The sequence below is a fragment of the Oryx dammah genome, unplaced genomic scaffold (assembly GCF_014754425.2).
Source record: "Oryx dammah isolate SB20612 unplaced genomic scaffold, SCBI_Odam_1.1 HiC_scaffold_16, whole genome shotgun sequence".
Classification (NCBI taxonomy): domain Eukaryota; kingdom Metazoa; phylum Chordata; class Mammalia; order Artiodactyla; family Bovidae; genus Oryx; species Oryx dammah.
In genome coordinates, this window is record NW_024070200.1 from 44,549,170 (window position 1) to 44,574,895 (window position 25,726).

A 25,726-nucleotide genomic window follows, 5' to 3' on the forward strand; every position below is an offset into this window, starting at 1 on the left:
ACCCACAGTGACCTGAATGCTCTTCTGAAAATGTATTTCAGACCATGTCATTCTGTGAATGTAATGTAGACTACTTACAAGTCTTCAGTGCTTCAGTGGCACCCAGCTGTGTTTAGAATAAAACCCAAGCTTCCTCCTCTGGCCTGTGAAGCCTCACATAACCTGGCCTCTCCCTTCCTTCTCCTGCTGCCATTGAGCCACACCGGCCTCTCTTTGCTCCTTTAATGTGCTGAGGTCTTCTTTTCTTTGGGCCTTTGCCAGAGCTTTTCCCTCAGCCTAGCATGCCTTTCCTCTAGATCTTTGCAAAGTGTTTCCTTATTTTTGTTTAGATCATAGCACAGGTTAAAGGCCACTTTGTCAGAAATGTCTTCCTGACCATGCAATTCAAATGTTGTATGCCCTCTCTATCACGTTGTGTAACTTTTAAAAAATATTTTAAACATAATTTATTTATTTGTGTTTGGCTGTGCTGGGTCTTTGTTGCTGTGCACGGGCTTTTCTCTCGTTGAGGCAAGCCAGGGCTACTCTAGCTGCGATGCATGAGCATCTCACTGAAGTGGCCTCCCTTGTGGACCATGGGCTCTAGGGCACTCAGGCAGGCTCAGGAGCTGCAGCTCCCAGGCTCTAGAGCACAGGCGCAACAGTTGTGGCACGGGGCTCAGTTGCTCCAAAGCATGTGGGATCCTCCTAGATTAGGGATAGAACCCGTGTCTCCTGCACTGGTAGGAGGGTTCTTTACCACTGAGCCACCAGGGAGGCCCACGTTGCTTAACTTTAAAAGAAAAAACTGTATCATAAATATTTTGATATTTTGATGACTGTATTCAGTACAGATGGTTTCCTTTCTAATCCCATGTATTTTTATTTTAAAAATGTATTTAAACTTGGGGGATAATTGCTTTACAGTGTTATGTTGGTTTCTGTAGATGTGAATCAGCTAATGGTTTGTCATGGATTTTTGTTTCTATACGAAATACTGGTCTTTAGTTTTTGCACTGTGTCTAATTTCAGTATCAGGTAATACTGCTTCAATAAAATGAATTGGGAGATGCTTACTCTTCTGTTTTCTGGAAGAAATTACACAAAACTTATGTTAATTCTTTTTTAGACATTTAGTAGAGTTTCCAGTAAAACCATTTGGGCTTGGAGATTTCTCATTTGAGAATTTCATTAGTTTGTGATTTTTTAAGGAATCAATCCATTTCATTTAGGGTTATCAGATTTATGTGTGGAGAATTATGTGTAGTATTCTTCTCTTAATCATTATCAGTTCCCTTATTATATGTGTATAGAGTTGATTTTTGATACTGGTAATTCCATACCTTCAGCCTTTTTCTCTATCAGTCTTACTAGAGGTTTGTCAGTTATATTGATCTTTTCAGAGAACCAGGTTATTTCATTTTCTCCATTGTTTCACTTTTTCAATTTCATTGATTTCTGCTCTTGTTTTATTATTTCCTCCCTTTTACTTGCTTGGGTTTATTTTGTTCTTTTTATAGATTCTTAAGGGAAGCAAATTATTGATTGGAGACCTTTTTCCTAACATATGCAGTGAGTGCTATGTATTTTCCTCTCAGCACTGCTTTAGTTGCATTTCACTAATTTTGATGTATTTTATTCATTTGATGTATGAACATATATATATGTATATGTGTGTGTGTTGTATCTTCTTGTTGGATTGATCCTTTTATCATTCTGTTATGCCCTTCTTTTTCTCTTCTTACAGTCTCTGCTTTAAATCTGTTTTGGAGTCCCTTTTCTTTTTTGTGTGTTTGTGTTTATTATAGATTTTGTTTTCCTGAGGTTTATATATGTGGTGTGAAAATCACTCAGTTGTGTCTGACTCTTTGCAACCCCATGGATTATACAGTCCATGGAATGTAGCCCATGGGATTCTCTAGGCAAGAATACTGGAGTGGGTAGCTGTTCCCTTCTCCAGGGGATCTTCCCAACCCAAGATTGAACCCAGGTCTCCCACATTGCAGGCAGATTCTTTACCAACTGAAATTTATATATAACAGCGTATATATACATGATTAAGTTGATAACCTCTTAAGCTTGAATGTATTTTAACAATCTTGCATTTTGACTCCCCCTCACTTCACATTTAGTAATTTTGACTTCATATTTATATCTTTTTAACATTTACCTACTTATTGTGGATATTTTGTCATTGTTCATTTGTTCAGTTGTGTCCAACTCTTTGCAACCTCATGGACTACAGCACACCAGGTTCCCCTGTCCTTCACTATCTCCCAGAGTTTGCTCAAACTCATGTCCATTGAGTTGGCTCTTTGCATTAGGTGGCCAAAGTATTGGAGCTTCAGCTTCAGCATCAATCCTTCCAATGAATATTCAGGGTTGATTTCCTTTAGGATGGACTGGTTTGATCTCCTTGCAGTCCAAGGGACTCTCAAGAGTCTTCTCCAGCACCACAGTTCAAAAGCATCAATTCTTCAGTGCTCAGCCTTCTTTATGGTCCAACTCTCACATATGTACATGACTACTGGAAAAACCATAGCTTTGACTATATGGACCTTAGTTGGCAATATGAAATCTTTGCTGTCTAGGTTCATCATAGCTTTTCTTCCAAGGAGCAAGTATCTTTTAATTTCATGGCAGAAGTCACCATTTGTAGTGATTTTGGGGCCTAAGAAAATAAAATCTGTCACTGTTTCCATTACTCCTAGGCTAGAATCTCTGCAACTGTAATTATCCTCCCGTTTGTGGATGTCTAGCTGGGGGTATGATCTTGACTATACCATGTCTCTGCCCCTCCTAATTTTCCCACTGTGGTTTCTTCTTTACATCTTTTGTTGTGGAAAACCTTTTTTTGCTAGTCTTTGGGTCATTCTTATCCATAGTTGATCTGTAAATAGTTATAATTTTGGTGTACCCAAGGTAGGTGGGCTCAGGGTCATCCTACTCCACCATCTTGGCCCTACCCTCATGATGGCAGGATTTTTAAAATAGAACCTCGGGCCTTTCAGTATTATTTTATGAGACTCTAGATCGTATTTAAATTGTCTGTTTTTATTGGCTTTCTTTTCCGCTGCTCTGGCAGGGGAAGGTGGTGGCATTGCTTTGTTACTTCCAAGTGGGGGTTAGTGTCCAGGCTTCTCACTTAGACTATTGACGTTTGGGGCTCGTGCCTCCTTACTGCTGTGTGGGAGGGCATTCTGGTGGCTCACTAAGCTTCTGCTGACACCCCTCTGGCTGAGGTGGATAGACGTGCCTTGTTGCTGTTTCCCACGTGGCCTGAACTCACACCCATGGGAGGGGTGGCCTCCTTACTGCTGGGTGGTGGTAGAAGTCCTGACTTCCTACAAGGCCTCTTCTGGCCTCCTTACCCAGAAGAAGGGTGAGTGGGCTCCTTAGTACTGCTGTGGAAGTGGAGGTCCAGCTCCCCGACATGGTCTCAACTGACACTTAAGGGGTGGGAGGAGCTGGCTGGAGCTTATTGCCTGGCAGGGACTCCCTACTTGGCTTTCTCTGGCACCACCCAGGGAAAGAGAGAACTGGGGGGTGCTGGGTCATCTTGTAGTAATGTGGCAGAGATGCAAGTTCCTGCATTCCACTCATCTTTACAGTGTCAGTGGGGATGGGGTCACAGTTCTTTCTATGGTGTTTGGAGTAAAGCTGGAGTAGAGTGTGTGCAGGCTCAGTTGCTCAGGCGTGTCCAGCTCTTTGCGCCCCTTTGGTCTGTAGCCCGGCAGGCTCCTCTGTCCATGGGATTTCCAGGCAACAATACTGGAGTGGGTTTTCATTTCTTTCTCCAGAGCATCTTCCCGACCCAGGGATCAAATCCCCGTTTCCTGTGTCTCCTGTATTGCAGGGGGATTCTTTAACTGCTGAGCCATCGGGGATGTGGGTATTATCTAGTAATTTCTAATAGTTTAGATATTGTCTAATAATTTCTGTGTTGCTAGACTGCCCCTTGCCTGGTCCTTTGACTAGAGAGAGCAGGCCTTTGTTGAGTTTATTTGCCTGTTTTCCTGTGTCTGTTGGTATTTCTAGACTGCCACTTCTTCAGCTCCAAGTCTTGGATTATGAAGGAAAAAGAAAATGGAAGCTCACTACTGTGTCATTTCTTGGGCCCTGGGGTGCCTACTCAGTGTACCTCCTTTTCTCCACCTGCTTGGGCCTTCCTGAGTTTGTGTTATATATAATGCCAAGCATTTTGGTTGTAATTAGTGAGAGAAATAGAGAAAATGTATCTATTCCATCTTCCCTGAAGCAGAAGTCCTTTGAGTTATCCAAATCAAATCCCTCTGAGAGGGTCTGACTGTCTGGTCGTTTCTTGCCCAGTTTGTCCCTTGTGGAATCCTAAGTCTTTTGAACACCACTGGAACCATCCGTTAATATTGAATGAACATTCAGCAGGTTTTGAGGATTGGAACCTGGATAACCTGCTTCTGTTGAACTCCGAACTATTGTTTGCCTGGATGCTCTTGATTTGGGGGAGAGGGGGAGAAATGTTCAAAATCCAGATTTTTAAAAAATGAAATTTCCTAGTTTTGAAATATTGGCAGTTCATTTAAATTTTAAAAGAGCTGTGCAGGGCCAGAAGAAGCATGTGTGATGAGTTAACATGGTGCACCGCCAAACGGTCGACTAGCATACATGGTTTATCTGCAGGTTAACTTTTCCTCAAGCTTGAATAGTAGAAGGATAATTCCTGGTCACTTGTGGTGTGGCCAGGAACTTGCTCAGGAGATAAATATGGTCTCTGTAGAGACAGCTCTTGGCTTTTTGTCCTGGACGTTTCCTGGAAACCTTGTTGGAAGGCAGATTGGATGGAACCAAGCTGAGTGTTTGCCCATGTGCATTGTGTTAGACTCTTTGATGGAACTTGGCTGGCTTGATGTGGGAACTGTGGAACGATCAGGCTTGAGGGCAGAGAGCTGTCGAGTCCTGATACGAATTCGTCAGTGCTGAGCAGACAGAGCAGCAGAAGGCAGGCTGTGAAGAAAGTGGGCAGCCTCACGTGACTGTGAGAACGCTGGCAAGAAATGAGGGAGAGTGAGCGCTTTGCTTTTAGTGACCTACTTGGGACTAATCTGAGAAGAGGATGTAAGAATAGATGGTTTCTAGAATAGCCTAAGGCAGATAGGGCCCCTTCCCTAATGTTCTCATTGAACCTTGGCATCTCGTAAGTCAAAGTTATGTATCTTAAGAAAGATTTTGATTAATTTTATGTATTGGGTTAGCCAAAAAGTTCATTTTTTTCTGTACGATGTCGCTGAACAAAGTTTTTGGCCAACCCAATAACTTGTTAAATTTGTTTAACAAAATTAACCAATATCCTCGAATTTTATTTATCTTGGATCCCTGCTATTCAAATTGACATCTTAGATCAAGCACTTTTTCCAAGAAAAGACAGAGTTTTCGTCTAAACCTTGTGGTCATATCTCTTCAAGGGCTGAGTTCTCAGTATGATGGAATGATATTCCAGACCAGGTGCAGTGTTGGCAGTTAGCATGTAATGTAGAAATTTCCGAGTGAAACAACCTATACAATGGCTTGATTTGGCCATAAATAGCAAAGACTTGGGGCTTCCCTGGTGGCTCAGCAGTAAAGAATCTGCTTGCAATGCAGGAGACCTGGGTTCAATCCCTGGGTCGGGAAGATCCCCTGGAAAAGGAAATGACAGCCCACTCCAGTATTCTTGCCTAGAGAATCCCATGGACAGTGGAGCGTGGGGGGCTATAGTCCATGGGGTCACACAGAGTCAGACCTGACTAAAGAGACTGAGCGGCGACAGCAGTGAAGACTTAGACACTTGGAAGCTCAGGGCCAACAATTCACTTTTATTTCTCTTGAGTTTCAGCCGTGGATTTCTTTCCTGGGAAATAGTGGATGGAGGCTCAGATTTATTTTGAAGGAGTAGAAGTGGATGTGGTGCTTCCCCGGTGGCACGGATGGTATAGAATTTGCCTGCAGTGCAGGCTTACAGGAGGCACAGGAGATGCAGGTTCTATCCCTGGATGGGGAAGCCCTCCCAGAGGAGGATATAGCAATCCACTCACTCCAGTATTCTTTTTTTATATATATCTTCAAGAAGTGTCCGGAGAAGGCAATGGCACCCCACTCCAGTGCTCTTGCCTGGAAAATCCCATGGACGGAGGAGCCTGGTAGGCTGTAGTCCATGGGGTCGCAAAGAGTCGGACATGACTGAACTGACTTAGCAGCAGTAGCAGTTGAAAAGTGTCTTTATTTTTATTTATTTCTAATTGAAGGATAATTGCTTTACACTATTGCATTGGTTTCCACCATACATCAGTATGAATCAGCCATAGGTATACATATAGCCTCCACTCTTTTTTTTTTACTTAATTAATTTATTTTCAGTATTCTTGCCTGAAAAATTCCATGGACAGAGGAGCCTGGTGGACTGCAATCCAGGGGTTCGCAAAGAGGCAGACGCAAGTGAGCATGCACACACAGAATGCACATATGTGGCAAAATTCTGATGTGGAAGCCAGCATGGACCCACCAAACTGAACTGCCTGCCACTGCGTTCTGGGTGTATGATTTGTACATCAATACATTTTGGCTTCAGTCTGTCACTCTCAGTTCCTCCCTTAATTTCAGCCTGGCATCTATGGTTCTTTTCAAATCTATTTGCAAGCGATGTGCAAAGTCCTTGAATATGGTTGAACCTCCAGAGAGGAAAATCTTGTAGAGACAGTGTCTGACATCAGCAGGAAAACTGTCAATGCCTTCATCTACAACTTCTGAGATAGGTTGAGTAAAGCCTGAATTAGCACACTCTAGATGAAAAGAAAATTCAGGTCCTAAGACCCTCGGTAACCAACACCTGGACTTCTCTGGTGGTCCAGCAGTTAAGAATCTGCCTACCAATGCAGGGGACATAGGTTTGATCCCCAGTCCCAGAAGATCCCATAAGCTGTGGGGAAGCCTAGCCTGGGTGCCACATGCCATACGCCAGCCCATACGCCTGGTGCCCATGCTCTGCAACAAGAGAAGCCACCATAATGAGAAGCCTGCACACCACAACTAGAGTGTAGCCCCTGCTCTCTGCAACCAGAGAAAAGAACCTGTTCAGCAATGAAGATCCAGTGTAGCCAATAAATAAATAAAATACAAATTTAAAAATTGCTGTATAATGAGATATCCAAAAGGTTAAACAAAACAAAAGCAACACCAATGGAAAATTCTTTCTTTGAGATAGCATTGATTCTAGTATACTGTTTAATGCACTTTGATCCATCTGTTTATACTTACTAAGTTCTTTTACCAAATCTGGGCAGGCGTACTGTAGTGTTCTTTGAAGTTTCCCAGGATTGCTCTGAGGGATTCCTCTGTCTCCATCTCCCAGCAATTGCTGCATAACATATGTTCTCTTTCATCCTGTGTTTGGAATGTGTGCTTAATACAGCTGACAATCACGTACCCTTCAGTCACAGGGATGACCTGCGTGACACTGATCCCACTGTCTGGTATTGGACCAATAGACTGTTCTCCTGCTTGTCTAGAGGTCTAGTATGCAGCTTAGGCGAGAATGGCCTGCCCAAAAATGTACAAGCCTAGAACGTTATTTCAGCAATGTATTCCCTGTTGTCTGGAGTATTCAGCGGAGATTCAATCCAAAAAAATGGTCTTCAGGTTCTGCTTTTAAAGATCATTTGATCCATAAAGCTTTCCATCAAGTACCAGTCTTCAACTATGTCATGGCAGGTTGGCCACTTTTAAAATATTTATTTTTATGCATTTATTTACTTGGCCATACCAGGTCTTAGTTGTGGCACTTGAGATCTTTAGTTGTGGCCTGTGGGATTTTTTTTAGTTGCAGCATGTGGGGTCTAGTTCCCAGACTAGGGATCAAACTTGGGCCCCCTGCATTGGGAGCGCAGAGTCTTAGCCACTATACCACCAGGGAAGTTCTGATTGGCCACCTTTCTTTTCTTTTTTTAACATATGAAGGTTTTCCTGTTACTTCATCAGCAACAAAGAACTCTGGGCGACCAACACATTTCATCCGCCACCTTTGAGCTTGCTCATCCAATTTTGCTGACTTCTTAATAGCAATGCCCTGTGCCACAGTCTACCACATAGGCTGGCAGCCATCCACAGTCTTCCTCGTCACCTGCTGCTGCCACTGCCACTGTCTATTTGGTGCTGGTCGGGGCCAGGGCTGGGCAGGGGGAGATAGAAGCTATCTGACCATCTGCAGCCGGCTGCTATCTTTGTCATGGAGTAAAGGTTAGAGACAGGAAGCAGAAGTGGAGGCAGGCTTGGTCAGTGGCTACCTCTTATACAACCAGGCAGGCAGGCTCTCATGGAAGTCTTTAGAAATGCCTATTGAGACTGAATGACTGTTGATGCTTGCATTCTTTTCTCATGAATTCAGGCTCACAACTTTTATAGAAAACGGAGACTCCCAAGTGGTACAGTGGTAAAGGATCCACCTGCCAATGCAAGAGATGCAAGTTAGACCCCTGAGTCTGGAAGATCCTCTGGAGGAGGAAGTGGCACCCCACTCCAGTACTCTTGCCTGGGAAATCCCATGGACAGAGGAGCCTGGCGGGCTACAGTCCATGGGGTCACAAAGAGCTGGACACGACTGAGCGACTTCACTTTCACTTTTCACTTTCATGCATTGGAGAAGGAAATGGCAACCCACTCCAGTGTTCTTGCCTGGAGAATCCCAGGGACTGAGCACAGGCCCCCAATAGGTGAATAACTGGGGTGTTGCACCAAATTAAAATATTCTGGTTTTGTATTTTATGTTCGTCTCTGGTATCTACCTTATTTTGAGCTTTGACTTCCATAAATTAGGAGTCTGAACTTTTTCTCATCCAGGAAATGTTGTCTTCATATCCAGGAAGAATGTTTTGCAGTCAATCAACTCATCATTCTATGAGTATAATAATAATGCTAATTAGCTTTTCTTTTTTTTCGTAGAGGTGCTGAGTACTGTGCAAAGTATTTTTAGAGGCAGCATCTCATTTCATCTCTTTGATAACCTCTATCAAGAAGGTACTAGCCTATAATGGAAAAGAATCTAAAAAAGAATGTATATATATACACACACACACTCACACAAATATATCTGAATACCTTTGCTATACACCTGAAGCTAACACAACATTATAAATGAACTATGTTTCAATTAAAAAATGATTATTGAAAAAAATAATGTACTCATCATATTCCTTCTTTTATAAGAGAGGGAATTAGGCTTGGCAAGGTTAAGTGAAACTTGCTCAAGGTCATACAGCTGGCAAGTGGTCTTGTAAGGACTCAAGGACAGGCCTCTGTGATTCCAAGACAAATGCAGTCTAGTATTTGTCACCATTGCATGAGATAAATCTGTTCCTACCCTCCACTCTCTTCCTCAGGATTTTCAATCTTTGCATAAATTCAGGGTGTTATCGTTCATTTGAACCATGTGTCACTTGTTTAGCCTCTGTTGAATAGAAGTTCTCAGTCAGAAGTTGGTAAATTGGCTCATGAGTCAAAGACAGCCCATCGTCTATTTTTTTGCATAACCTGTGAGCTAAGAATGATTTTCACATTTTTAATGACACATGATAATGACATATGATTAAAATTTCAGTGTCTGTAAATAAAGTTTTATTGGCATACACACCCCAGCTCATTTCCATGCTCATATGTCTGTGGCACAAAGCAGAATCAAATAGTAGTGACAAGGGACAACATTGAGTGCAAAGCCTGAAATATTACTCTCTGGTCCTTTACAGAAAATGTTTGCCAACCTCTGTTCTGAGCTGTACGTCTAGGGAATTTACATATGCTGGTGTGAGCATTCCTGAAGCCCTGGACAGAACGCTGAAAACGTTTTGTCTGCATCTGCAATTGGCTTGTGTGTTTTTGGAGGCTTTCCAGTCACTTAACAAGTCTGATTCATCCTGGTGACCTGGGTAGAGTCCTGTGCTGGGATACATTCTTACTTTGTAATTCAGGAGACTTGAGTATCCCGAGGTCACCGGCTGTCACACACCTATGGACTCCTCTAGCCAGAGTTTACACTGCTGATGAGGAATGACCTAGATGTTTTTACTAGGGTGGGGTAGAGGTTGTTAGGTGTTTTGCCATGCGTCTCTCACTGTGATTCCTCACCAGGGAACCAGCACCGATTCCCCTCACTGGGTTCCCTCCTCTCCATGATTGCTCCCTTCTTGTTTTAATTATTCCGACTTCATTTTGCCTTCTCCTTTGCTTCATTTTGAAAGAGTCCCAATTGCTTTTCTTGCCAGTTCTCTACTTACTTTTCCCAGGGCTCAAAAATGATTCTTGAGAATGATGTCATTTCCCTGTTTATCTTTCCTCTCTAGCATGACATTGATTAAATACGTATATTTTAATTAGTGAGCCGCGTTCTCAGGGTGTTGATCATTACAAGGACCATGGCCAGTTTCAGCCTCAGTTAACCTGAGTCAGTTTGTACAATAACCATGGCATGTTTTGGTTTCTACCACAGCAGGCGTGGCTCATATAAGTTGTATAGGCTTTTCAGAAACTGCATAATTTCATGCAGAAATTATGCGAACCAGATGGTACCCTTTCGAGTTGCCAGACACACATATTTTAAAGAAATATGGTGTATCTATTCTCCTTGGTAGATTTAGGTGGAGGTTCTTTGGGAATGGAAATCAGCTGAAATTGCCATAATTGAAAAATTCTTGGAAGCTTGTCATCAAAATAAGGACTGTAATATCAGAAGACTGGCATAGATTGTTAAAGAACAAATATTATTGGATTTATTTAATTTACTTCTCCAAGGATGAAAAGCACTATAGACAGCATGACATGTTCTTTCTTTGATAAGGCTATTGATTTGCTCACTGAGGTCTCTTGAGGGTATTTGGGGCAGTGAGAAAAAGTGGGTGTGAGGCAGGGGGAATGCATGGGTCCATAGGAGGAACAGAGAGGGAGGGCCAAGCCATTTAACCGAAAGCTATTGGGATGGGGTCATGTCTCTCTGAGAAGGCAAGACCCAGGACAATTTGCAGGTTAAGGAAGGGGCAGAGCCTTGGGTGAAGGCTCCCCTGGTGGCTCAGAAGGTAACTAATCTGCCTGCAGTGGAGGAGACCCAGGTTTGATCCCTGGGTCAGAAAGATCCCCTGGAGAAGGGAATGGCTATCCACTCCAATATTCTTGCCTGGAGAATTCCATGGATGGAGAAGCCTAGCAGGCTACAGTCCATGGGGTCACAAACAGTCGGACACATCTGAGTGTGCATGCACACAGGGTTAACTACTGTTACCTCCATTTCTCCATCCCTTTCTCCACTTTCATCCGGTTTGCGTTTCCAGGGTGTTTCCTGCTTCTTGTGTTGGGGGTGAACCTCTCCCTAGTCCCCAGTAGTAGCTGACAGCCTAGGTGCAACTTGATGTGTTTGCAAACAGTATCTTTCTTCCTATTTAACTAGAAACACAAGCGTCCTTTCATACTGAATGGTCCAGTAACCCTGGGGCACAGCAGTTTAAGACTTCAATCTGCCTCTGCTTTGTGATCTTGGGAGAATCACTTAACCCATCTGGGCCTCCACTTTGATGGAAAATGAAGAGGCTGAACCAGTGTGTCCTTTCCAGGTGAAATCAAGAAGGGGAATTAAGCCTGTTGGACAGTTTGTGCCTGTTGTCAGTAGGGGCTTCCCAGGTGGCACAGTGGTAAAGAATTTCCCTGCCGACACAGGAGACCTGAGTTTGATCCCTGGGTCTGGAAGATCTCTTGGAGAAGGAAATGACAACCCATTCCAGTATTCTTGTCTGGGAAATCCTATGGACAGAGGTGTCACAAAGTCCATGGTGTCACAAAGAATTGCACTCAGTTAAGCACAATCATTTGATGTTCTAACTAGCTGCTCTTTGTTGCAAAACTTTTATTTAATCTGGGTCCTCCCCTCCCCTCCTTTGAGCAGTTCTCTTAGGCTTATTTGAGATGCTGCCTCTCAGGCTTAAGTCCTAAAAATTCCCACTGAATAAAACATAACTCTTTACTTTTAGGTTGTGAATATTTTTTAAGTCCACAGTAGCCAAGTCAGACAGAAGTGTGGGTAACCTGGAGACTCCATACTTGTGCCTGGTATCTGAAGTCTGGGCAGTCTTGTGGGATGGACCCTTGAAACCTGTGGAGTCTGATGCCAGCTTTGGGTAATCAGTGTCAGAACTGAATTGTAAGACACTCAGTTGGTATTGGAGTATTAGGGAATTGGTTGTTGGGTGGAAATGAAAACCCACACATCTGGTGTCAGGGTGTTTTGAGTAAAAATGGATCCTTGTCTCTGATACTTTTGTAAGAAGATACACAGGCTGGAACGTTGTGAATCTGGGTTGACGTTGAAAGAATTGGGATCACAGGGGAGAGAAAGAGAACTCCTTCCCAGGAAGCTTGGTGCCCTTCCTGAGCTCACAGGGTCAGGTCATTTTTTTTTTTTTTTTTTAATTGAGTGAATTGACAACAGGGACTCTGAAATGGAGAAAGTTTGATGGAGGCAAATGGAAATGACCTTGGATAATTAAACAGCAATGAGGTTCTTTACCAAACATCAATGACTGAAGATTTTCAACTTGTCAGTATTGTGTGAAGCATTTCTTTGGGCTAGAACCTTCTCTGGATTTAATTTTAGCATTTCTTCAAGAGTCTTAAGCTGTTTCTTGAGCATGCATTCTTGCAGTAGGGCAGACTTTTGTGAAGTGGTGTGGGTAAGATTTCAGGATCTGAGCATCTCTTCGCTTTGGAATGTGTTGAAGCTTAGAGTGTAAGCGAATTCAGAGCCAGAGAGAACACGCGGTGCATGCACTGTGTCGGTATGGAAGTTGGTTTCAAAAGGAGGTTGGTATTTGAAATGTGCTCTGAAGAGTGGGAGAATAAATGACATTTTAGGGTGTATATTCTGAGTCACAAGCAAACCCTGCTTGAAAATTTCGAGCAAGACCTTTGGATGACACAGAGCTTGGCTTGTCTACTTCATATTTGCTGAGCTTCCATAACGTTTGGAAGAAGTTAGCCTGCTTGGGAATATGTTGAATTAAGGAACATTAGCCAACCAATGAAAGAGGAGAAAAGCTGGTTAAAGCTAGACAAATCTTCCATTATTAGAGGCCCTTACTTCCTGATGTGATGCATTGCAAGGTCATGGCAGCACCCATAGGGCTTCCCAGGTGGCTCAGTGGTAAAAATCTGCCTGCCAATGCATAGATGCTGGTTTGATCCCTGGGTTGGGAGGATCCCTTGGAGGAGGCAATGGCAACTTACTCCAGTATTCTTGCCTGGGAAATCCCATGGACAGAGGAGCCTGGTGGGCTACAGCCTGTGGGTTCACAAAGAGTCGGACAAGATTTAGCATGCATGGCTGAGCACACATGCATGGCATCACCCAAAGGTGAAATCTTGTAGATTCATTTGTTAATCTAGTAATATTGGTGTTGAAAATGAAAAGCACTCATTTTGCTTGCTCTTTGAATAGTTTTATAAATTTAACCAATGAAATCCCGCAAATAATACCATTTATACATTCTGTTAATTTCTCTTAAATACTTTATAGTTACAGGTTCAATATGTGTGATTCTCATAAGGCTTAAAAAGTAGATGAAGTATGTGCATTTAGAAATGCCTGCAAAGTTATTACTGTCATTATACCTTATTACAATCATTATATTCAATATAGGGGCTTATTTCTTTATCCCATACCCCCAAATAAGGGACTGTGGCTACCTGTAGTCCCCTGCAAAACATTAGTAACCAAAATGTAGTCAAGCTCCATGGAACTGGTTAAAGTTTGGGACCTAGACTCAGAATGTGGGTCCTTCCTCCAGAATCATGCAATGTGAGCTCGCATCTGTTCCGCGGCCCCCTCACTGGTATCAAGTGGTCAACAGGACTTCCCTACTCCATTCCTTTCATTGGGATCCTGTCCAATTTATAGGTCAGTTTTTCAGCAGCCTGGCACCTTTTCCTGAAAGAACACATCCTGCAAAATATCAAGGACTTGCTAGGCTCCTGGATTCTGGTTCCATTTTCCAGGACTTTATCCAGATCTCCCCATTTGGTGCCCAGGCCCTGTTGTTTTGTATTTGTTCTTTTTCAGTCCCTTAGTCATGTCTGACTTTATGTGACCCCATGGACTGCAGCATGCCAGGCTTCCCTGCCTTCATGATCTCCCAGGTTTGCTCAAACTCATGTCCACTGAGTCGATGATGCCATCCAACCATCTCATCCTCTGTTGTCCCCTTGTCCTCCTGCTTTCAATCTTTCCCAGCATCAGGGTCTTTTCCAGTGAGACTGGTTCTTTGCATCAGGTGGCCAAAGTATTGGAGCTTCATAATGGTTTTTTATTTGTTTGCTTCTTAAAACCCTATATAGTGATGGGATTTCATATACCTGACTCAGGTCCCAGTACAACTAGTTAAAACACTAGTAATCATTTACTTAAGCTTTCCTGGTGGCTCATTGGTAAAGAACTCACCAGCCAAGGCAGGAGACACGGGGTTCAATCCCTGGGTTGGGAAGATCCCCTGGAGAAGGAAATGGCAACCCACTCCAGTATTCTTGCCTGGAGAATCCCATGAACAGAGGAGGCTGGGGGTCAGTCCATGGGGTCACAAAGAGTCAGACATGACTGAACTTGCGTGCAGTCATTTACTAGGGGTTATAATCAGTACAGTTCTCATTGTTTACCATTCTGTGGTCATTTTTTTGACTATTAACCATGAAGTCTCCAGGCCAAAAGGAGAGTCTAGCACTCTAGCTAGGCACTCAGTAAATGTTTGTTTAGTGAATGACGCATGTTGCCTTGAGTAGATTTGGGTCTCCTTGAGGACTGGAATTGTCTTACTGTTTTGCTGGGACTTAGCACAGAGGGGGAACAGGATCCTGGTAGTCACTCATTACATACGTATGAATGAATGAATGGGGCAGACATTGCTGATTGTGATTACGGAGTACCTTAAAGCAATTGGACAGAGCTTTAATTCTTGAAAGGTTCTATACTGAACCCAAACCTGGAGCATCTCATGAGATTCTCTCCCTGCTTCTTCTGTTTGAGTCTCTCCACCAGCAAAAAGATAATGACTTGCTGAAGGCTTGGATGATATAGAGCACTTTTTATCAAGAAGCTTTTAAAAAATTGTTATGTAACTGGTTTTAGACATAATGTTATTGCATACTTAGAAGACTACAGTACAGCTGAAACATAACTTTTTTATGAGCTGGAAAACAAAAATTTCTGTGACTTTATTGTGTTCATCACTTTATTGTGATGGTCTGGAACCAAACCCACAATATCTCCAAGGTATGCTGATATAAACCAAACTATGAAGGATATATCTTAAGGAAATTTCAGTTTTAGATTTGTAAAGAACATCATAAAAGTACTTTTTGCTCCAATATTTTTGTCTCCTGTTGACTTACACATCTTTATAAAAAAAATTCACTTTGCTTATCATGGTCCTGTTTAATGGGAAGGAAAAGGTGGAATTCAGAATGGGGTTATTGATATCACAAGAACAGACATTTAAAGGTCGATTTATTATTTTCTTGTTAGGATGTAAGATCTTAGTTAAATATGAGAACCTATCTTGCATTTAAGACTTATTAGCCTCCTTTCAGACAGTTTGTAGGAAAGGATAGAAATTTGATGATTCATTAGAAAAATAGGTACTTTATAAATCATGTTAACTGTACTAGTTTCATTTTTAGACAAGTTATATAGAGATCAGATTTCCCTCCAGGAATAATACAAACTTCTTATCTGAAGAATGACTTAAAGTCATCTGAAGATGTGGCTTTGGTTTTAGACTGTGATAACTGTGTGCCTAAATTACAGCCTTCTCTCTGAGGGTCTAGTTTTATTGTTGTTTAGCTGCTCAGTTGTGTCTGACACTTCTGTGACCCCATGGACTGTAACCCACCAGGCTTCTCTGTCCATGGGATTTCCAGACAAGAATACTGGGTGGGTTGCCATTTCCCCCTATAGGGGATCTTCCTGACCCAGGGATTGAACCCTAGTCTCCTGCTTGGCAGACGGGTCTTTATTGCTGAGCCACCAGGGAAGCCCAAGGGTCTAGTTAGTGTTCAGGAATTACCTTCTCCTGGGGAGGATGCATTTTCTTCACAGGTGTGGTGGAACTAGAAAGGCGACTTGCAGATCAAAGGTGTGAATCATTTACAGGGCTTGGTAATCACAACAGAAAGCTTTTTGCACCTTTCTTGGGCTGCCTCAGAGCACCAGCAGTTCTGGTACTCAGTGTAAGTGATGTCTGTAGCAGTTGTCACATTTCACGGCTGCTGCACTTAACTGCTGCTACTTCCGGATTCAGTTTCGTATTGCGCCCAGTTCTCAGCACACCTGTCTCCCATTACTACTCAGGAATAGGGCTTCACATCGTACGTGGTGTTTGTGTTTTATTGATTTCTAAGAACCTCTTTATACAGTTTACATCCTCACCAACACTTGGTATTGCCAATACTTTGGTATGTATGTAGGGATAACACGTTGGTGTTTTACTTTATGTTTTCTTGGAGACCAAGAGGCTGAACATTTTTATTTATTCATTGGCCACTTGAATTTCCCTTTTAGTAACGTGCCTGTTCAGGTACTTTGTCCATTTAAAAGTAGTTTTCTTTTTCTTATTTATGGCGGTTTTAAGATACATGCTGGGTACCGGCCTATGCTGTTATATGTTGTGCACATGTGTTCTCCTACTCTCTGGCTTGTCTTTTCACTCTCTAATGACTGGATGGGGTCTTTGGACAAAACGAAATTGTTGTTTTAATAGAATTTATTTATTTACTTACGATATTTTTATTAGTCCTTATCATAGATTCTGATTTTGAAATCATACTTAGAAAGGCTTCCAACTGAGATTACACCAATGTTCACCTACCTATGGTGGCTTGATTTATATGGTTTCATTTTTTAAATATTTATCTATTTATTTGGCTGTGCCAGGTCTTGGTTGTGGCATGTAGGATCTAGTTTCCTGACCAGGGATTAAACCCAGGCCCCCTGCATTGGCAACATGGAGTCTTAGCCACTGGACCTTGAAGAAAGTCCCCCATTTTTAAAATACTTAAACTGTGAATTCACTAGAAAAATTTTTTTGAAGCTATAAAGAATCTGCCTGCAATGTGAGAGACCTGGGTTCGATCCCTCGTTTGGGAAGATCCCCTGGAGGAGGGCATGGCAAAGCACTCCAGTATTCTTGCCTGGAGAATCCCCATGGACAGAGGAGCCTGAGGGGCTACATTCCACGGGATCTCAAAGAATTGGACACAACTGAGCGATTAAGCACAGCACAGCACATAGTTATAGCAATGCTTTTTTCCCCTCAATGTCATTAATGTGGTTAACTGTTGCCATTTAGTTGCTCAGTCATGTTCAACTCTTTGTGACCCTATGGACTGTAGCCTGCCAGACTCCTCTGTCCGTGGGATTTCCCAGGCAAGAATACTGGAGTGTGTTGCCATTTCCTCATCCATAATGTGGGTAGTGAGTTTACTAAATAATGTGGCCTCTTCCTATTGATCTTAAATGCCACCTGAATTGTCAAACCAGATCCTACATATTGGCTCTATTTCTATACCTTCTATTCTGATTGTTGCTCTTTCTATGGATTTGGGCACTTTCTGTTTTTTTTTTTTCTTTTTGCATTTTTACTTTTGAGATGAGTTTTAGGATCTATTTATCAGTTTTATCAAACTATTGCCATTAAGAGTTGTTGGGAGTGTGTTATATAATTACCTGTGGAGAAACAGCTTGTTTGGGATTTTTGAATCCTCCCACTTAAGAATTTACCATGTTTTGCCATTTACTTTTGAATTCTTTTATGTCCCTCAGTAAAAATTTTGTAGGCTTTATTTCAATATAGGTCTAACAAATTATTTTTAAGTACTCGAAGTACTTAATGTTTTTTGTTGTTGGGATGAATTGGCTCTTTTCTTCTGTGTGTTTTTTAGTGTGTGACTTTTCAAACCCCTCTCCTTCAGAGATCAAAGGCTTCTAGGAGTGGCTGAGAAGCTGGGGAGCATCATAGCTCTGTTCTTCCTTGTTTACTGTCATAGGTTCTATTTATATAAACAATTCTTCTGCTTAAAAACATGTAATCTTCCTAGCTGGTTATTATCAAGATTTGAAAATTCATTTTTGTGTGTACTTATTTTTAGCTAATGACCTTTACTGATATCTTTCATTGGTTTTAATTTCTTTTCGGTGATTCATCTTGGATCTTTCCAAGGAATCATGTGTTCATTTGAAACATATTTATTGAGTACATACTATGTACCAGACACTTTTCTAGGTGCTTGGGATGTGTGTGTATAAAAACCCAACAAGTATATTACATGGTAGGTTCAAAAGTCATAAGGCCTTGGGAGAAAAAGAAAATGTAGAACAAAGGGAAGATGGATTGGGAGTTCCCTGATGGTCCAGTGGCTAAGAATCTGCCTTGCAATGCAGAGGACCTGGGTTTGATCAGTAGTCAGAGAACTAAGATCCCATATACTGGGGAGTACCTACTGAGCTCAAGTGCCCCAACTGGAGAGTCTGTGCATCTAAACCAAAGATCCTGCATGACCCAGTGAAGACCCTGCCATCAAAACTAAGATCTAATGTGGCTAAATAAATAAATAACTTTTTTAAGAAGGGGGGATGGGTTGGGGCAATACAGGTAGGCATGGGGGCAGTTGCCGTTTTAAATAGGATGGTCAGTGTACATCTCATTGTGAAGGTGACACTTAAGCAAATACTTGGAGGTGAGGAAGGTGGCTGTGCAGATATCTGCTGGAAACGTGTGCTCGGCAGAGGGGACAGCCTGTACAAAGGACCAGGGGCAGGAGCCTGAGTATCAGGGCAGGAGAGGCTGGAGCAGAATGAACTAAGGAGAGAGGGATGGTCAGGGAGGATGAGAGACTGTTCCTGTGGGGCCTTGCTGCAAAGACTTTGGCATTTATGTTGAGTGGAAAGAGAAGCCATTGCAGGGTTCTGGAATATTGGGTCGAGGTGGACTTAAATTTTAACAAGATCCTTCTGGTTGTTCCTTTGAGAATAGACCTAAGAGGGGCAGAGGTGGGAACAGGAGACAGGCTGTCACAAAGTCACCTCCCCTAGGATCTTACTGGGAATTAAACACTTGGTGAGCATTTATGGGTGTATCCCAGGTGGCTCAGATGGTAAAGAATCCGCCTGCCAAGAAGGAGACGTGGGTTCAATCCCTGGGTCAGGGAGGTCCCCTGGAGCAGGAAATGGCAACTCACTCCAGTGTTCTTGCCTGGACAATTCCATAAGGAAGCATGTTGGGCTGTAGTCCTTGGGATTGCAGAGTCACACAGAACTTAGCATGCACACACGAGCCTTTATGGAATTAATATTTTAAAATACACATTGAGCAGTTTTACATTGCAGTTTTAAATAGGATGGCCAGTGTACATCTCATTGAGAAGGTGACATTTAAGGAAATACTTGGAGGTGAGGAAGGTGGCTGTGCAGATGTCTGCTGGAAATGTGTGCTCAGCAGAGGGGACAGCCTGTGCAAAGGCCCAGGGGCAGGAGCCTGTCTGAGTACCAGGGCAGGAGAGTATGCTTTTTAAAAGAACCACACATTTAAGAAATTTTTCTTGGAAAAGGATGAGACATAAAGGTGAAGCAGTGGCGCTGTCTATGGAGCAGGCCATTTAGCTCAAGCCTTGTCTTAGGTGAAGAATATAGGATAACATAGGCTGGCCTGCTTCAGAGTTGAAGATTGGGGCGGCACGCCCTGCATGTACTAAGATTAGAACCCCAGGATATTGTTACTGGAGTAAAGTCCCTCCCATGTACACTGCCGAAGGCTGGGGGACAGCAAGGACTATCATGATGATATTCGTGTTTTGCTTCCAAATGATCATTGTGGATTCTAGCTTTATTTTATTTTTTAAATATTTATTTATTTTTGGCTGCACTGCATCTTCATTGCTACCAGAGGACTTTCTCTAGTTGCTGCGAGCCAGGGCTCCCCTTGCTGTGGAACATGGGCTCTAGAGCATGGGCTTGGTAGTTTTGGTGCATGGGCTTAGTTGGTCCATGGCATCTGGGATCTTCCTGGGCCAGGGATGCAACCCATGCCCTCTGCCCTGGCAGGTGGATTATTACCTATTGTACCACCAGGGAAGTCTGGATTCTAGTTTTAAATTAGTTTGTATTTTCTCCGTCTCATTTCTTCATAGCTATTCACCCAGGAGATCAGGACTTCTCGGTAATTTGTTGCTCAAATGTGGGAGAAATGAAGAATTTTGCTTTTAAGTTAAGACTTCATATTTCAAATCCAGTTTTATAGCTGTGATAAGTGTCAGTTCCTGTTAATAGGTTGGTCAGTGTTGGACTTTCTTTAACTTAAGAACTATACTTATACTCTTTTTTTAAAAAAAGGATTTCTTGATGTGGACCATTTTTAAAGTCTTTATTGAATTTGTTATAATATTGCTTCTGTCTTATGTTTTGGCTTTTGGCTGCGAGGCATGTAGGATCTTAGCTCCCTGACTATGGATTGAAACCCCAACCCCTGCATTGGAAGGTGGAATCTTAATCACTGGACTGCCAGGGAAGTCCCTCTATTTACAGTCTTAAGAAGACAGTTTAAACTTTTGGAGACGAAAGAGCAAAGTTCGTTAAAGAATATGGTATTTTTATAATGCTTCTGTAATGATCCTGAAATATGAATAATTCAGGGATTTAACCCTAGAATAAGTAGAAACTATCTTTTGAGAATTGATGCTTTCAAACTGTGGTGCTGGAGAAGACTCTTGAGAGTCCCTTGGAATGCAGGGAGATCAAACCAGTCAATCCTAAAGGAAGTCAACCCTGAATATTCATTGGAAGGACTGATGCTGAAGCTGAAACTCCAACACTTTGGCCACCTGATGAGAAGAAATGACTCACTGGAAAAGCCCCTGATGCTGGGAAAGATTGAGTGTAGGAGGAGAAGAGGGCAACAGAGGATGAGATGGTTGGATGGCATCACTGACTCAATGAACCTGAGTTTGAACAAACTCTGACAGAGAGTGAAGGACAGGAAACCCTAATGTGCTGTAGTCCGTGGGGTCGCAAAGAGTCAGCCATGACTTAGTGACTGAACAGCAACAATCCTTTGCTGTCTCAGTGAGTTTGCAATCATTTGGGGGGAGATTCTTCCCTGGGCCTCACCTCCGACCGTCAGCCTCACAAAACCTATTTAAAATTATACCCTTGGAAAAAATTTAACCAACAGCTGTTCAAAAATAGTTGGTATGGAGGTTCATGTTTCTTTTATTTGGTCCTTTCACTCTGGCCCACACACTTTCGCCACCCTTAATGGAGCATGCCCAGTGCTAGGTTAGCAGTGAATGCATTAATGTATGGTTTGCTCATCAACGCTTGTGTTGAAGGAGAAACAGAAGAGAGTGTCATGGAGGGCTTAAGTATTTTTTTTTTCTTATTTGGTAATACAAAGTGCTTTTTGTTATTAACGCATGTGCAATCAGACAACCTCATCCAGAATGCACAGTGGTTCTATAATACGGCTCTGCCTGGTGCAAAATACCTCATTTTGTGTAAAAATGCAGAGTTGCTTCATGTAGATAGAACAGAAAGAATCTTTGCTTTATTCACATATGAATAAAACGTCTTTGTTCATGGAAAAGAAAAGTGCCTCTTATTGTTTAGAAGCTGTGTGCATTTTAAATTAAGCTGATAACACACTATATTATATCTTTCAGGGAAAAAATATCGTTTTGCTTTAGACAAGTCTGGGCCTTGATGCCTTATCTGCCTTATCTGGTGGCCTAAGTGATTTTTTGCAGTTTGGTTATTATGTAAAAGACATCATGTCTGCCTCAGTTGTCTGTGAATTGCTTTCGCAAATTTTTATAATTTTAACCTAAACATTTTTTTTTCTTGGCATATAGTATTTATATTCTCTTGTACCACATAGGGTTTGAAACAGTTTACAAGAAACTTTAGAAGTAAAATGTGAAAAAGAGTAATTGTGACCAGGGAAAATATAAATACATTGTTGTAAAGTCAAGGCTTGTGGAGGTCTGTGGGAATATGCGTGTGTGCTAAGTTGCTTCAGTCGTGTCCAACTCTTTGTGACCCTATGAATTGTAGTGCGCCAGGCTCCTCTGTCCATGGGGGTTCTTCAGGCAAGAATACTGGAGTGGGTGGGTTGCTCTGCCCTTCTCCAGGGGATCTTCCTGACCCAGGGATCAAACCCAAGTCTCTTATGTCTTTTGCACTGGCAGGTGGGTTCTTTAACACTAGCATCAGCTGGAAAGCCCCCATGTGAATATATGTTCATGTAAATACACATATGAGAAGGTCCATGGAGTTGCTATTATTGATCCTCACATTTGTTGTTGAGCTTCCTGGCAGCCAAAGTGAAAAGAGGGGAGCAGCCAGTTAATGCTTTCTCTGGGGCTCTGGGAAGGGTCACTTAGAGCATGTTCACCAGAAAGCAGTAGTATGGGAGTGAGGCTTGCCCTCTGTCTCCCACATGCTTCCCTGGTGACTCAGATGGTACAGAATCTGTCCACAGTGCTGGAGATCTGTCCACAGCTTTGATTCCTGGGTTGGGAAGATCCCTTGGAGATGGGAATGGCTACTGACTCCAGTATTTTTGCTGGAGAATTCCATGGACTGGGAGCCTGGTGGGCTACAGTCCATGGGGTCACAAAGAGTCAGACATGACAGAGCCACTTTCACTTTCTTTCAAAAGAAAATTGGCCAATCAGAAGAGCAGATTGCATGAGGGGATGCTGTGGGCCCTGGCATCCCAGTGTCTGAGCCTTAGGCCTTGCTTTTTATAGAAGGCATGTCCTCTGCAGAGCCACCTGCAGAACAAGTAGAAACAGGGCTGGCAGAAGTGTCTGGTGTCCAGTCCCTCTGACTCTCCAGCTCCACATGTGAACTTCTGGCCTCCTTTAATGTGGTCACTGGTCCTTAGCAAAGTGAGAAAAATATAAGGACAAATAAGGGAATGAAGCAAATTTCTAGCAAATCTGAATTTACCTGATTTGAAAGATTATTTTCTTCCTAGGGAGCTCAGCTCAGTGCTCTGTGATGACCTAGACGGGTGGGATGGGGCTGAGGGGAGGGAGATTCAAGAAGGGGGGAACATATATATAGATGTAGCTGATTCACTTTGTTGTACAGCAGAAACTAACGCAACATTATAAAGCAACTCTGCCGCTGCTGCTGCTAAGTTGCTTCAGTTGTGTCCGACTCGTGCGACCCCATAGTCCGCAGCCCACCAGGCTCCACCTTCCCTGGGATTCTCCAGGCAGGAACACTGGAGTGGGTTGCCATTTCCTTCTCCAGTGCATGAATGTGAAAAGTGAAAGTGAAGTCGCTCAGTCGTGTCCGACTCTTTGAGACCCCATGGACTGCAGCCTACCAGGCTCCTCCATCCATGGGATTTTCCAGGCAAGGGTACTAGAGTGAGGTGCCATTGCCTTCTCCCGATTTAAAAAAATGTTTAGACGAGCAAATATATATGTATAATTTTAGTATTGAAAGGACTTTATTCAAATGAAACAGCAATAAAAAAGAAATGTACTTTCCTAAAAAAATGAAAACTTAAAAACATTTTGTTATATGGTAACAATAATAAATTAATAATATCACTATTATATTTAATATAACAAACACTAATTTATTGTATTTCATGATAATAGGATTATTATTATTATATATCTATTGTTTTGGTTTAATACAAAGTATTTTATAATATGATTGGAGAATGAAAAGTGTGTGTGTGCTCAGTTGTGTCTGACTCTTTGTGACCCCAAGGACTACCCCACAGGATTTTCCTGGCAAGAAAACTGGAGTGGGTAGCCATTTCCAATTAATGATAAAAATTATGTTTTACATTTTTATTATTATTACTACTACTGCCATTATTGGTATTTACTACTGTAAAATACCAAAGTCCAGAGACTCACCTTCTCTAGGCCTGTGAGTATCCCCACCAGCTGCTTAATCTCCAGGGTCCCAGTGAAACATGCCACTTTGCTCCCCCAGTGTTCTGAGAGTGTGCCCTTCCCCTGCCCAACTCACCTTGGCTTCTGAGAAGCCATGCTCAACCTTCTCCATCCTTTCTGGGATCTCCTCCTAGCACCCCCACCCCACAGGGTGGTAGGCTATCATGGTGCCCTAGTGGTGGACAGCTGTGAGCTCACAGGGGTCTAGACTCTAGAGGGGAGTTGGGGAAAATGCTGGACCTAAGGGAGCCAGGCCCTTGGATGCCTAGGCCCTCGGCATGAGGGGCTTACCCACAGTGTAGGTAAGACAGACTCGCTGTGATGAGGTTCCCCATGGGGAAGCATGTGGTACAGGGGCCTAAAGACCTGGGTCCCATGGAGAGGTGTGGGATGGCTCTGATGGGTCCTCTCAAGGGGGATAAATGTCACTGGTCTCTTCAGGGCACTTGGCCCATCCTTGCTTCTCTCCATCAATGAGGATGAGAAAAAACCTCTTCAGGAGCTCTTATTGCCAGCGTTTTGGTGAGGTAACCTTTCTGTAACCCAGATACATTCACACTAGCTACGTAACGTAAGAGGTAGAGATACATAGTTCAGTTGATTAAAAATACACCTCCAGTAAAAGATGTTTAATAATCTTCATCTTCTTAAGCTCTACCTTTATTTAGTATTAATCTAATCCTTGGCTTCTCTGAGGTCCCAATAGTTTCATTTCAAATTGAGAGAGTAGCACTGACATATACACACTTCAGGGATAGGACGGAGAGCTAGTGGGAGGCCCTGTGTAGCACAGGAAGCTTAGCTCGGTGCGCTGTGATTATCTAGAGGGGTGGGATGGGGGTGGGCTGGGAGGGAGACTCAGGAAAGAGGGCATCTATGTATCCCTATGGCTGGTTCACTTCATTGTACAACAGAAACTTAACATTGTAAAGCAATTATACTCCAATTAAAAATTTTAAAAGACTGCTGCTAGAGTCAGAAGTATCTAGAGGTACTTATGTTCCGAAGAATTTGCTTTTGAGCAGCAGCCACAGTGTGGAGGAATGAGCTCTGCCTATACCAGCGTCTGAAGAGCTGGTCCTGAGAAGATGCTCACCTAAGACTTTTCCTCCAGCTCAGTCTTAGAAAGCTCTCCTGCCTTTCTGTGAAACCAAAGGTGCCAAACAGTGTAGTCAGACACCAGCATCATCTCCTGACCTTCACCCCTGTTCCTCTCTTTCTTCCTCCCCTTCCTTCCCTCCTTCCCTCCTTCCATCAGTCCATCCCCCGTCTTTCTCTTTCTCTCTCTCACACACACGCATACAGAGTCACAATGTGACCAGCACTTTGTCCCCCCCCCTTGGCCTGGCTGTCACCTCACTCCTTCTCTCCCCTCATCGGCTCCCTCCAGATAAGGTGTTTCTCTGCAGAGAACCCTCAGAGAATCCTCATGAACTCGATAAAGGAGCAACCGGCAACATTTTTCCTGCTTCTCACATATTAAAAGGTGGTGCCAGTGGTAAAGAATTTGCCTGCCAGTGCAGGATGTATGCAAGAGACGCGAGTTCAGTCCCTGGTGGGGAAGATCCCCTAGAGGAGGAAATGGCAACCCACTCAAGTATTCTTGCCTGGAGAATCTCATGGAGAGAGGAGCCGGGCGGGCTACTGTCCATAGGGTCACAAAGAGTCAGACACGACTGAAGTGACTTAGCACACACAGAAAAAGGATAGCTTTATTGCTTTGCCAGGCAAATGGGGACACAGC

At 42.8% G+C, this 25,726-nt stretch overlaps 1 protein-coding gene and 1 pseudogene across 5 annotated transcripts in view; one reads left to right on the plus strand and one right to left on the minus strand.

Moving 5' to 3' along the window:
* Positions 1 to 24,078, minus strand: part of LOC120875664 — a 30,393-nt pseudogene extending 6,315 nt beyond the window's left edge.
* The window catches only part of SH3GL3 (SH3 domain containing GRB2 like 3, endophilin A3), a 106,576-nt gene that overhangs the window by 6,666 nt on the left and 74,184 nt on the right, over positions 1 to 25,726 (plus strand). The window lies entirely within an intron of this gene.